Source organism: Callithrix jacchus, chromosome 2 (genome assembly GCF_049354715.1).
Source record: "Callithrix jacchus isolate 240 chromosome 2, calJac240_pri, whole genome shotgun sequence".
Classification (NCBI taxonomy): Eukaryota; Metazoa; Chordata; class Mammalia; order Primates; family Cebidae; genus Callithrix; species Callithrix jacchus.
Genome location: NC_133503.1, coordinates 35968765 through 35976574, shown reverse-complemented (window position 1 = coordinate 35976574; position 7810 = coordinate 35968765). Strand labels below are relative to the sequence as shown.

Sequence of the window (7810 nt, the reverse complement as noted above, 5' to 3'; positions counted from 1 at the left end):
AAGAGAAAATGGCACACCAGGGTGTGACGTCTCAAGTAAGAGGCTTACTTTACAGTTAATACTAGTATGCTACTGTTCATAATACTATGTGGTAAAATTCTCATGTCATAAACATATATAAGATCTTATACGAAACTCTGAATGGATTGACACTTGATAATTCTCTTAAGTAGAGCACAGTAAAGCAGGTCGGCTACATTCCATCAATTGTTTAAAATTCTTTTTGACTTTTTCTCTTGGTCTTCTGTTATCCTTTCTGCAGGTTGCTTCTTCAACCCTTACATTTTTCTGGTTTATAATTTGCTTAGGTCTTGCTTCTGCATATGAATCCTTCCATAAGTTTTACCCAAAGTATCATGGGAGATATTTTTCTTCTTCTTTGGTTTGAGAGCTTTAGGCATTTTCATAGTTAGTTTATAAAGGTCATCTAATGCCAGGTGTGTCCTCCTCAGAACCAGATCCAGTAAGGGTCTCATCTCTTCCAGTTCAGCATCTCTTCCATGGTATTCAGCAACCAGATTTCTTTAACAGCAGCTTATAGTTTTGAAAGTAAATCTTCCCATTCAGTGCAGTGAAGTGCAGAACATACTCTAATCCAGCCAGGCAGATATTTGATACTGTGGGGCCTCTGAGGAAATCAGTAAGAAGACTTTTTAGTCTTCTGTGATCTTCTGTTACATCAGGATCATCACCAGAAAATATTAGCATGGATTTTGTTCCCTCATAACATTTACTCTTCTTAATGTCTTTTAGAGAGACAAAATTCTCAATACCTAGTTCGATGAGATCCAGCACATGGTAGTCATACATACGACCTATTACTAGATTATTTGGCCGCTTCTTATTATGGGAGCCAAACCTCCATAAAGAACAATCTGACTTCTTTGAAAAGAATTCCAATGATGTCTGATCCTCAAAAGGTCTTGTAATATTTTTCTTTTTATACGGTATACCATTACGGTTTTTTCAGTGCACACACATCTTGAAGTATTTGCATCACTGTTGCATTTGCATTTCCCCCTTTAATCGGCATGGCATTTTTATTGTTTTCATTGAGTTTCGGCTCTCTCTTTTCAAGGAATCTCTTGGCTCTTTTCATTTTGAGCTTTACAACTTGATCCAGAGTGTCCATTGCTACTGCTACCTGCAACTCTATTTTTGACAAAATTCTATACCCATTCAATTCTCAGCTTAAGTGCTACTCCTTTTAGGAAGCTTTCTGTGAATCAGTCTAGGTTCGATTTTTTTCCCAGGCAGTCAAATAATACTCATTACACAGTATTGCAACTGCTTGTTTAACAGCCTACATCTCTCACTAAACTGAAAGTTGTTAGAGGATAAGACTATGTATTATTCATCTCTTTCTCAGAATTTAACACAAGATTTGGCACCTGTCAATCACTCAATAGATGTTTATTGAATCCCTTACTCTCTCTGTGTCTCAGTTTCCTCATTTCTAAATTGAGCAGGTTGGTTAGCAATTGGGATAGCAACTAGGTTTATTTTATGTGCGTTTGTCTCATTCCGTTACTCGGCATAGAATTGGAAAAAATTATGAAGTTATGACTGGATTCAGCAAGAAAGAAGACGGTGATCCATTAGTGATGTCTACCATGGGTACGGCAGAGGGAAGAGGCAGCATGTATGCTGTGTATTTAACATGCCTAGATTAGATCACTTCCAGGGCTTCTCCAGCCTTAAATGTCTGTACATAGTACTGTCTATATCACATTTATCTTGAATCCCACACTGTAAGAACTGGGAGTTTCTCATGGTGTCACTCAGTCTAATGTCTTCATTGCATAGATGAGAAACTAAGACTCTGAGGGAATTGATTCACCTGGATGTCAGAACGTGAGTACAGGGACAGATATAAATTGAATTAATTTGCACTTATCTAAGCCAAGCAGGAATAGAGGGTTATTATATAATAGATGCTAACCTCAGCTCAATATTAATTTTGCCCTTGCCTACTTCAAGTTATCAGACAACTTGGCAATAGAACCCAAACTGGGCTTAAATCCTGGGCACAATCACTCACTAGCTGTGTGTTCTTGAGGGAATTACTTGACTTTTATAAATTTCAGTTTCCTTTTCTGTAAATTGTGGATAATATCTATTGCATAGGTGAGACAATGTAGGCAGAGCACTCTTCATATTTCTTGAACACCATAGAGTAGTATGGAAACGTGGGGACAATGTAGGGAGAGCACTTTTCACATTTTTGGAACACAGTAAGGACTCAAATGTTAGCTTTTACTAGTAGTAGTATTAGTATGGCCACCTCTGGTGTTATCACCAAGCTTTTTACCTGGCTTACTCCCTGGAGCTAGCACAGAGACCCAAACAGTGCAAGTTGCAAGGCTTGGGGCACTGGTTATTTGGACTCTCGGGAGGGACTTGCACTTTGTTAAGGAAAATTTGAAGAATCCTATTTTCCCCAACCCAAGGGCTTTGAAACCGAATGCAGTGACAAATTGTGGCTTGCTCCTGGGTAATGTTTCTATACCACTATCAGACCAGCCACATTTTCAATCAGGATTTCTATAAAGGAGAAAGGGCAGCTCATCTAACAGGCCAGATGCTTGATCAGATCTGAATAGTTTTGTCTTTGGGAAAGAGAGGGAAGAAACGGTAAAAGTCAATAGAAAACAATTGACTTCAGACAAATATATATCTATCTGTCTCAACCAGAGGGGACAGGATCAGAGTCTCCCAGTGTTTAGGGTTTTTCACTGAAGGTTGAATACTAATGAATTAAAGTGAGCTGACTATAAAGTTTAAAAAATAAATAGTTTGGGAAAAATCAATAGAAGGCGATTATTGTAGAGGCTTGGCATAGCAGTGAGGACTTGGGGAGCAGCAGGGAATGGTTAGGTGTTAATCTAATTTGGGGAGGGCTAATGCATGAAGCTCTCCAGGCAACAGTGACAAATGCACTTCTAATCATCTCCATATTAAATTTAGTATCAAGGAGAGGAGCACTTCTCTCTCTTCAGTTTCGCAGGAATGTGATTAACATGGATATGAAAAAAGTTAAAGGAAACAGAATTTGATTTGAACTTCATAGACTATTTCAGTGTGAAAACTAAGATGTATTTGTAGGGTTTTAGTGGATAAATTTACAAGGATTCTAAATTGTGATTGAACCAATTCCATCTTGTATTTTTCTCCCTCCCCTTCTAGTCTCCTGGAGGTATAAGTCTGCTGAGAATCAAGCAAAAGGAAGAAAGAGCCAACCCAGCTGAGGGTGAGCCTTGCTATGGTGGGGAGGAAAACCACTGTGGGAACATAGCAGTGTGAAAGATCTGAGGCTGGTTGTTGACAGGGGAAATGGACCCCTTGGTTGGCCCTGAACCCTTTATCAGCACAAGAATGGGCGCTCTGAATTTGGAATTAGAGAGCTGAACACAAGAAGGAGGTGCTGTACGGTGATTCTAAATCTGATGGTCAGCAGTTGGCTATAGTGATGACACAGCAGCAAGTCCATTGACAGTGGTCCGGGAGGGATGACTCTGAATTTTCGTCTTCCTGCAGTCACTCTCTCTCACCTTCTAAGTAAAAAGTTTAGGATTCAAAGGCCGAGAATGTAAATGGCTGCCTATGGGCATCTGCACCTGGAAAGAACTCTTCCCACTGAACAGAGACACACCATCAGTGACAATCCCAGAATGTGCTGCAGGGTTTGCATGCTAAGATTCTCTCCCTCAATTTTCACAATTTGGGGGCATAGTGAAGGAAAAAAGGGGGAGAAGAAACCTGAGGCTCCTCCTGCTTTGACAATGAAGGTGCCAGCAGCTTTCCTGCCTTATATTTTGAACACTGGCTGTGCTTTATGGCTGTCAGGCTATGGTGTTTCAGGCTTACTTTTTATAAGAGGTTCCTTTTTGCAATGTGCTTACAAATTTATCCCCTTTAGGGACGGGCCTTCTTTGAACATGCTCTACCTTTAGTAAGTAATTTAAGGAACACAGACCATTGGTCTGGCTACACATCAGAAAACGGTGTAATTAAAGGGATGAGTTTAATTGGGAAATTGACCCAGAGCTCAATTTAGCATCATCATCCAGGCCAGACAGGGTTAGGCTGACGTCAGTGGGAGTCTGGCTGCCTCAGGAGTTGGGGACAGAGCTTGCTTGATTAAGGTGTTTCCTGGGAAATGAAATTAAGCCTAATGATTTTCAATGAAAGGGACTGCTAATTGGGAGGCAGTGCTGCTTAATTGGGATCATCTGCAGGTAATTAAAGGTTTCCTCCTGATGGCCTTCACTGCTTATGACTCTGGGAGGTTAAGATAACGTGAGTGATACAGACGTTCTCAGCCCTCTGTGCAGAACCTCTCTCTTGACCCTCTGTCCAAGGCCACACAACTAGGCCACCTTTCTAGTCCTTGGAAAATGGTGCTTAGAGTGATGTCTTCAATAGACCCTCAGAAGCCTGGGTGAGTTTAGGTTTCTGGAGTGAAGCTGCTGCCAGGGAGTCTGTGAGGTCCCTGGAAAGGGGAGAAAAAGGCAATGAGGTTACATGGCATGCCAAGGAGGTGCCCTGTGTTTTGGTCTTGACACCCTGACCTCCAAGACCTTTGTGTCATATAACTCTGGCTGAATGGGACTCAAGGTTGACAATGTTATCTTCTGTAGAGATAGGTGTCTTGCCCCATGTGGGAAGGAAGTCCTAGTATAAAACACCTAATTAGGAGTTGAGAAAACTGATTTCTGGTTCCAAATTTACTACCAACTGGCATTGTGACTTTTTCTCTTTAAGCCCCAGTTTTCTCTTCTATAAAACGGGAATGGCTATACCTAACTATGGATTACGTAAATACCCTTTCATTCCAGGTATTGGGTAAGGCCTGGGGAAGGATAGAATTTTAATCTGTGTTTTAAGGAACTCAGTCTATAGTGGGGAAGACAGACCTGTAAACCAACAATTGCCATTTGGTGTCACAGCCCTATAGGACAATAGAGGAAGAGGTCAGTCATCAGAGAAGGCTTCAGAGAGAACGGAACATGAAGCATGATTGTTATGAGAATAAGTTTTGTGACTGGATGAGGCAGGTGGCGAAAGCATGCCAGGCGGCGCAAACAGGGTGTGCAAAGACACGGGCATGCAGACCCTAGGGCACAGTCTGGGGATTGTCCCCGGTGGTGCATTTCTGCTGGGTGGGAAGGATGTACATTGTGAGGAAGGAGAAAAAGGGCAGTGGCGGTCACAGGTGACGAATCACAGAAGGCCATGTATGTTACTAAGGGAGCTTGCTTGGACTTTCTCTAATAGGCAGTGCGTGGTCACTGAAGAGTGTTAAATGTAGGAGTGACAGGTCAGGACTGAGTTTGAGAAAAGCTACTGATAGAAGTGTGCTCCCAGGCGGGGCGCAGTGGCTCACACCTATAATCCCAGCATTATGAGAGGCCAAGGCAGGCAGATCACCTGAAGTCAGGAGTTTGAGGCTAGTTTGGCCAACATGGTGAAACCCTGTCTCTACTAAAAATACAAAAATTAGTCGGGCGTGGTGGCACATGCCAATAGTCCCAGTTACTTGTGAGGCTGAGGCAGGAGAGTTGCTTGAACCTGGGAGGCAGAGGCTACAGTGAGCCGAGATTGTGCCACTGCACTCCAGCCTGGGCAACAGAGCAAGATTCCTCCTCAAAAAAAAAAACAAAAGGTAAAAAGAAGTGTGCTCCCAATTTGGAAGCTGGAGGTGATCCCTAAATTCAGGCAAAGGCAGTGGGAACAGAAAAGGGAACAATTTGAGTTTGTATCATGAGTTGCATTGTTTGTTCGTGTACATTTTAAGCTTCTGAGAACTCTGGAATCACAAGCCTCATTATATAGCCCCTTTGTTCACACTTCTTTACCTGCTGTAACCCCACATTCTGAAGAGAGAGGCTCCCTGGGATCTGACTTTCCAAAGGAAACTTTGGTGAGGCTTTGGACTTTCCACCGAGTCTCGTCAGGTAAGAGGAATGAGATAGGACCAGAATTTGGGGCCTCTGGCCACCCTAGGAGGCTTAGAAAAGAGAGCTCTGGCAACAGGCAGGAACCCAACCCAGCTCTTAAGTGTCAGTAGCTTTTGAAAAAACATGCGATGAAAAGCAGCCGAGACCGGAGGCACAAAGGTGAGCAGGAGCCGTGGGTAATTGCAGCTTTCACTGAGACTGCAATCTCATGTTCTCTCCTTTCATACCTGGCAGTTTGGGTAATAGGCAGAGCATTCATGTTGCAATGGATAAGGTAGGGTCCCATTTCCAATTTTTTTGAAAAGCTGTTCCCAAGAGTTGGGTCACCTTAAAGACTCAGTATCAACTGTTGGTGCCAGTGCAGACTCTTGGGACTAAAGCTATTACCTTCTAACCCCATCAAAAAGCATCTTCAGAGTTGAAGTTTTTTGAAGTGTTCAGCTATGATTCTCTATAAAGTGCCTCTTTGAATAGCTCCTGTGCAGAGTATGAGTTAATGGGGCTGAGATAAGCTAGATGGGGGATTTCTTGCTTTTCCATCTGAAACCTTAACTGATCCACCCCTCCTCTTCTTAACTCTTACAGCACTGGCTATCCATACCACCCGTCAGCAAAAAATGCCCTAGGCTGAGATTGAAATGTGTGTGTGTATCCATGGAAAAAGGACTGCTGGGTACATTTTCAGAATTCTCACTCCAAAGAGCAAGTTCGATTCCTTTCAGCTTGTTTTGCGGTTTCCTTTTGAAGTCCAGCGTTAAAAGAACTGGACTAATAAAAGAGTGTGAAAGGGCCTTTTCCTCGGTGGAAACCTCAGCTTGACCTGTCTTTTCCCTCCAGCCCCTAGAGGGCAGGAGCCTGTGTTTTCTCCGTGTTTCTGGGCAAAGTGAAGCACCCAATAGTCCTTTAGGACAAACTTTACACCATTGACCATGTGAAACTGATTCATCCAGGGTGAGTGAGTTTGTCTTATTACCTTGGTATACTCTTGCTGGGTGAATGAATGAATTTACTTTGTTCTAGGAAAGTGTTTCCTGAAAGGGACCGTAGGAGCCGTGCTATAAGATCTCCATGCCTTTGGAAGGGCTGTCCTACATAAGCACCTTCTCACTGTGCTTCGGATAAAGTCCAGCCTCTTTACCAGGGCCCAGCTTCTGTGGACTCTGTGGCCTCATCTAGCTCTGCTGTCCTCATTCTTGCTCTGTTTCAGCTGCACAAACCACTTGTCATAGCCCTACTCCAGGGACACACCCCAGACAGTTCCTTTGACTGGGAAGTTCTTTTCCTCTGTGTCCAGCTAATTCCTAGTCATCTTTTAGCTGGCCCTGGTGAGGCCTTCTCTCACCCCTAATCCATATCCCTTTCTATACTCTGTCATCAACCCCCATACTCTTGTATCTCCTATTAAAATTTGTCCTTCTATATTTATGTGTGATATTATTGGCTTAGCCATTCTCCACATCTAGACTCTAAACTCACAAGGGCTGCACCTTATTCTGTCTTAGTCACCACTAAATTACAGTGCCCTGTACAGAGCCTGGTATATAGTAGGTGCTTAGCATACATCTTTGAGGAAATGAATATAACTGATGTTGACTCTTAGTTCAGTGTAGCAGCCAAGGTGGGCAGAGCTGGGATGTATTAGCTATAATGCAAACAAGCCTAGATCTGGCCCACCCCAGAAACAATGAAGGCCACAATGCTTCTAGAACTTTCCTGTCTCTACCCAACAGGAGCTATCAGAGCAGAGCAAAGAGGCTCATGCCAGGATCTCGATGCTTCTGACTCAGTAGTAGTTCTGTATTTGCTTCTCTCATCCTCTGACTCCCAAAGTACCCTTGGTACTTTCTTTC

General features: G+C 42.9%; 1 pseudogene; it reads right to left on the bottom strand.

Annotated features, from left to right (window-relative positions):
- Nucleotides 1-203: 203 nt before the first annotated feature.
- LOC100385042 (ribosome production factor 2 homolog pseudogene) lies at nt 204-1132 on the bottom strand (annotated as a pseudogene).
- Nucleotides 1133-7810: the final 6678 nt, after the last annotated feature.